This window comes from Mya arenaria, chromosome 5, assembly GCF_026914265.1.
Source record: "Mya arenaria isolate MELC-2E11 chromosome 5, ASM2691426v1".
Classification (NCBI taxonomy): domain Eukaryota; kingdom Metazoa; phylum Mollusca; class Bivalvia; order Myida; family Myidae; genus Mya; species Mya arenaria.
In genome coordinates this window covers 13,315,882-13,322,463 of record NC_069126.1, presented here as the reverse complement: position 1 = coordinate 13,322,463, position 6,582 = coordinate 13,315,882, and positions in this window count along the sequence as shown.

The window sequence follows — 6,582 nt, the reverse complement described above, 5'->3', positions numbered from 1 at the left end:
ACTATTTTAATATGTAAAACAGCATTGTGTATATTTAAGATTTTTAAGGTTCTACAAATAACCTGGAAAAATGGTTTGACCACCTCAGTAGTTTGAAATGAATATAAATTCCCTGTAGTTGATATTGTTAGCACCATTCCATCATGAATATAAAGATGTATGCAGAAAGTATGAAAATATTTAATTATTTAAAGTATGAGTCTTTAAACTGAATTATACATCTATAACAGTTAAAAAAACAAGAGGGCCCTGACGGCCCTGTATAATCATCTAATCCAATACAGATCATCAAGAATAACAATCTGATCAAGTTCCATGAACATATGGTCATAAATGTGGCCTCTAGAGTGTTAACATGCTTTTCCTATAACTTGACCTGGTGACCTAGGTTTTGACTGCACATGACCCAGATTCAAACTTGGCCTAAAGCTAATCAATATAAACATTCGGACAAAGTATAATGAACATACAGTCATAAATGTGACTTCTAGAGTGGTAACAAGCTTTTCCTATGATTTGACCAAATGACCTAGTTTTTGACCACACATGACCAAGATCACCCTTGGCCTAGATATTCAATATAGACATTCTGACCAACTTTCAGGAAGATACCGTCGTAAATTAGACCTCAGGCCTCAATTTCTTGAAACTTCTTAAGTCCCTTTTAACTGGATTAAGCTAAACTCACTATTTTTGGTTTTCAATAATTTGAATAATATTTACTTCTTTAAGAGTTTTTATACTTTAGATAGGAATTATCTATATGCTAGCTAAATTAAACCATTTTTCATTTATCAAAATTCCATTCAAGTATGTATTTTAAGTAATTGAAATATTAAAAGCTACTTCAGGCTGTTAAGCTTAAGAAGTTTCGAGAAATTGGGGCCTAGATTATTAACAAGCTTTTCCTTCAATTTGACCAGGTGACCTAGTTTTGAAACCACACTTGACCCAGATTCAAACTTGACCTAGAGATTATCAATATCAACATTCTGACCAAGTTTCCTGAAGATACAGTCATAAATGTGACTTATTTAGATTTAACAACTTTTCCTTTAATTTGACCGGGTGACCTAGTTTTTAACCCCAGCTGATCCAATATCAAACTCGTCCAAAATTTTATTGAGAGTAACATTCTGACCAGGTTTCATTAAGATAGTGCCCAAACTGTGGCCTCTAGAGTGTTAACAGTCAAGTTGTTGACGACGGACGATGACGGACAACTACGACGGATGACGGACACAGGGTGATCACAATAGCACTGGTGAGCTAAAACAAGCACATAGATTATTCAACAAAACATAAGTTATTGTTATTGATACATATATATTTATGATGTAAACTTGTTATATATGCACAATAAAGCTATTTAACTGTTCACAACATTATCAGAACAAAAATGTTTTATAATTATGCTTACATTAGCTCATTCATACGCTCATTCAGTTTAATACTACAAAAAGTATATACTTTGCCAATACACTCAATTGTTTAGAACGTATTAGGCTTTGTTTTAATTTTAACAATGTCACTGTATTTTAGACAACGTAAATTGCCCCCTCCCACCCCCCCCCCCCACCCTCCAGCAAGAGTTTAGCAGCCTACTGACAAGATGACTGTAATAAACTATGATGTATTGATCTATTGATAGGGGAATACTCTAAGAAAATTGACACATTTCTCTGCATTTGATACATATGCAATTCTTGTCTCTTATTTCAATTGTTCATGATGAATACAGTACTGAAGTCATCGATCCAAGATACATAATGCACTCTTGTAAAGGGTACTGAAATGATCGTCCCATATGCCAACTCTGGTATCCTGGATAAAATGTTACTGTTGAATACAGTACTGAAGTGATCAAATCCTGGTGCCACTCTGGTATCCTGAATAAAACGTTACTGGTGAATCCAACTTACTGAAGAGATCAATCCCAGATGCCACTCTGGTATCCCGGATAGAACCTTACTGGTGAATACGGTACTATAGTGATGAATTCCGATCTGAAACAGATTAACACCTATTGTAAACTCAGAATATAATAAACACGGGTCAATTTGTTTACATTGACGCAGATGAAGAGAATATCACACTAACAAATGAAGTCACCGTTAAAAATATGTAAATATGGCCTAAGACCAGTATGTTTCATATATACACTAACCAACCTTAGCAACAGTATTTTTGCAAAAACAGACTTCAAAACTTCTATAGTTCAATTTCAGGCTGTATGCAACACATACTGAAAGTTTGGCAATGATGTATTAAACACTTTTAGAACGAGTATAAGCACCTGTGGTGTTTTCATAAAAAGCAGAAATAGCCATTTCCATCAATTGGTAAGCCGCAAACTTTTAAAGAGCCATTATTTCCCCATGCATTGGATTAATCTGACCAAGTAAAGTTTATATATAAAGTGATAAAGTGGAAAAATCTTATTTTGCTTTGAAAAAATCTTAAAAGAGTAGGCAGGCCAATGTTATGGTGCTGTCTTATATATATATAAGACAGCACCAGAACATTTATATATATATATATATATATATATAAGACAGCACCATAACATTGGCCTGCCTACTCTTTTAAGATTTTTTCAAAGCAAAATAAGATTTTTCCACTTTATCACTTAGCGTTTATACAACAAGAGCTGTCACAGAGACAGCGCGCTCGACTATTCCGCCGCTTTTCATTGTAAGGATTGAAAAGTTTTGGCGAAACATGCATGGATCACTGTTAGATTAGATTTCAATGCAATACATGGTGTATTGAGATATTAACATAAATGTGGTTCCATGCAAAATTTTAACGAGAATTTCTAATTCTAATAATAAAGGGCATTTATTTGTAAAATACAGTTATTTAACTTGGTTATTCAATTAAGTTGGGTAATTGAATACCATTGTATTAAGTCTCAATGCAATACATCGAATAGTTGCTGAGATATTATCCTATGTGTGCTAACATGCAAGACCTTAACCAGAATTTCTAAGTCGAATAATAAAGGGGCAAACATTATATATTATAAAAAGATAGAGTTATCTTACTTGATTAAGAAGAAGGTTAAATAGATGGGAGCCTGTGTGTAAAGTTTCAATGCAATACATGATGTATTGGCTGAGGTATTGACTTAAAAGTGGTTACATGCAAAACCTTAACCAGAATTTCTATGTCGAATAAAAAAGGGGCCATTCTTTTAATTTAATGTAAACTGGAGTTATCTTACTTGGTTATTTAAGTAGATTGGATGGTTGAGTACTATTGCATAAAGTCTAAATGCAATCCATCAAGTAATTGCTGAGATATTAACCTATGTGTGCTTACATGCAAAACCTTAACTAGAATTTCTAAGTCAAATAATAAAGGCCCATAATTTGCATTATTTTCAAAAACGTGGGGCGATTTGGTCCTTTGGGTGATCTCTTGGCCTGAGAATTTTAAAAAAAAATATGTTTGTCACGGTTTACTCTATGATACATTTAATAAACAAATAATCCACTTTTGGTCGTATATTTTTACATATTAAATAATTTAATATTACATACAATCTTTATCATTCAATGGTGTCGGACCGCAATCGTCCATTGATCTGTTCAGTCATAATCTTGCGCTCCGCCATGGTTTCACTTGGCAGGAGGGGATACCCCTCCCGCACCCTCCCTGTCCAACTTCTTAATTTACACAAAAGTAGTGTCGCATGGCACAAAAGTTCACCTGTCACACAATTTCTGTATATCTCTTTAGTTTCAATCTCTCAACCAGCGTGTTGGTAATTGAAAGGTGTTCCCATCCTTTGATCTCAGTCAAAACATCTCACTCATCCATTGTTGAGGTTCACAGACGGTACACCCCATCCATCTTTTCAGTGACAATATCTCGCTCAGGCATAGCGATTTCTGAACTGGTCAACCGCATGTCATAAGTTTATAAAATTGATATATTAATTGTATGATTAACTGAAAAGTGTTTTTACAAAATATTCATTCTGTACCTGGCTGACGTGACAAGCTCTGCTATGTTTACCGGTATAATCCATGGTCGTAATTAAATCGGTAATCCAACAGGAATTATTCTTTTTATTCTTCGCAATTTCTATCCGATAAACAACTGTCAAACATCTAAATAGTATCGATATTGTAAAGCCTAAAATGACAATTACTGGCTGTTAAGTGTGACCTTCGTATAGAATGGTAAACAATGCGTATGAATATCTTTAATAAGCAAGTGAAAACAACGTATATATCTCAGACAATCTATAGAAATATGTTTTATTTGTCTTTTTGAGTTTACCAAAAGTATTCATAGTAATTGTTTATAAGCATATTTTGAATTATTTTAATAACTAGTGGGGCGCTATTTCACCGCATCGCATAGTTTAATTTTTTTCTTCCGTGTCGTCACGCTCTGATTACGTTGGTGTCCGGCATGCACGCGCTCAATATAGTTTATGAACAGAAAAAAATACTGGTTCCATCACCTTTACATCTTATTTTCAGGCTAATAGTATGTGTAACTTTTGAACGAAAGTAGTGCTATGTGTGACCGTAATAGGGCTCTGCCGAGCTTCGCTCGGTTTAGAGCCCGTATTACTATCATTTACCGATCTTACTTCAACATTTAATCTTAACTACCACTGTCCTCTCGTAATATTACTCATCAACTCATACCAATACTAATACACTTCCAGTAATTACAACCACTTACTATTCTTACAACCACGTACCACTCACAATAACATTACCTTCTCTTCCTACCACTTACCACTGTTACTACACCGACAAAAATCATAACACTCTCACAACCGTTCAACCCTTATAACTTTGATACCCACTACTTTACCTTAAAATCACTGACCATTGTAATACCAATAACCACTCTTATTATCGTTTATAACTATTAATAACACTTACAACTATTTCTATTCTGACCACTTAGTATAGCACTCTCACAGCCACTATATACATGTTACCCACTTACCACGCTTAATACCACTTTCTGCTATTGTTACACTTACTATAACTAACAACTCTTATAACCTTTTACCTCTCTGACTACCACAAAATACAAAAAAACTGCCACTAATTAATCTTACTTGCCTTGTGCCCCTAGACACGGTTATTTTTTTGAATTTTAGACTACTAGTCAAGTCAACAGTTTTTTAAGACGTTACAGGCTAACGACCAAAAATACACAACATACAACGTAATCAGAAAAACATGAGTTGTATCACGGTAATTAGTCGATACATGCATAATATATTTATCAAAACATGATTACTTCCCCGTCGTTTAACTATTGATATTAACATCTCTATCAACATTGTCAGGTCTACACTTCTAATGAGCTTCTGTGGTTCGTCCATGATGACTAAGTAATAAAATAGCATGTCAGTTATATTAATAATAATATATTGATCGATAAAATTTAGCCCAAATTTTCCGATTTTTGTTTTACATGTATTGACGTCATGTATTTAAGAAAGCGTTTGAAAACAGGAAATTTGAAATGATCAAAAGTCAAATTTATTGAAATCGAAATGTGAAACTTTAAAATGTTCGGTCGCTCGATCACATTTGGAATGAACAAAATTAAAACCAATATCAACATGTGAATTGGCAAAATGTTTGGTCGCCTTAACACGTTGAATGGACAATAAATTTACTAAACCCAAATGTCAATTAACAAAATGTTCGGTCTTCTTAACAAATTTGAAATGGACATAATTAATAACTACTAAATTGAGGCAATACGATTGAAAAAATGGTTTGGTTGTCACAATACATTTAATATGACTGAATTTATGATAATTGAAAATTAAACAAATTTAAAATGGTCAAACCTAAAACATTTGAAAATCAAAATATGAAATCAAAACACAATCAATCGTCAAAACAACGTTCACACGATTGAGTATCAAAAATATGAATCCATAAATATTTAAGTCGTCCTTTCAAAATTAAAAATAATAATTCAAAAACATTCAAATCAGAATATAATTGTTCCAATTGTTTGTCCGTTAAAACATTTGAATTTGATCTAATTATACTTCAAATCAAAATATGAAAGCTTGGCAATATGCTTGGTTGTCCAAACAGAATTGAAATTACCAAATATAGCATCATTCAAAATCAAAATGTAAATAAACAAAACGTTTGGTTTTCCAAACAAATTTGATTTGGTCATAACGAGAAACTATAATTTTGCAAATATGTTTTGGCAAAAAAATCTTAAACACGAGGGCAAAAATGGCTCTATGTCGCTTAACTTATTAAAATGATGAGGTTATTAAGAATGTTGTTAATTACTTAAAAGTAAGGTGCTGCCGAGCAGGTTGATATTTGAAAAGTAGGTTGGTCTGTGGGAAATCAAAATTATTTCGACGGAACTCAAAACACTGTCAGGTGGTTGTTCGCAGGTGTGATTTGTATTGACCGTGTTCGTGTGGGTATACATCTCAATACAGAAATCAGCAAGATATTACTCTTGCTCATATCACTATTAGCTTCTAATATTTAAAACAGGCTTGGTTCTCTACAAAAGTTCTGCAATTCAGGAACTTCAAGGCTGTGCTATTGTCATAAA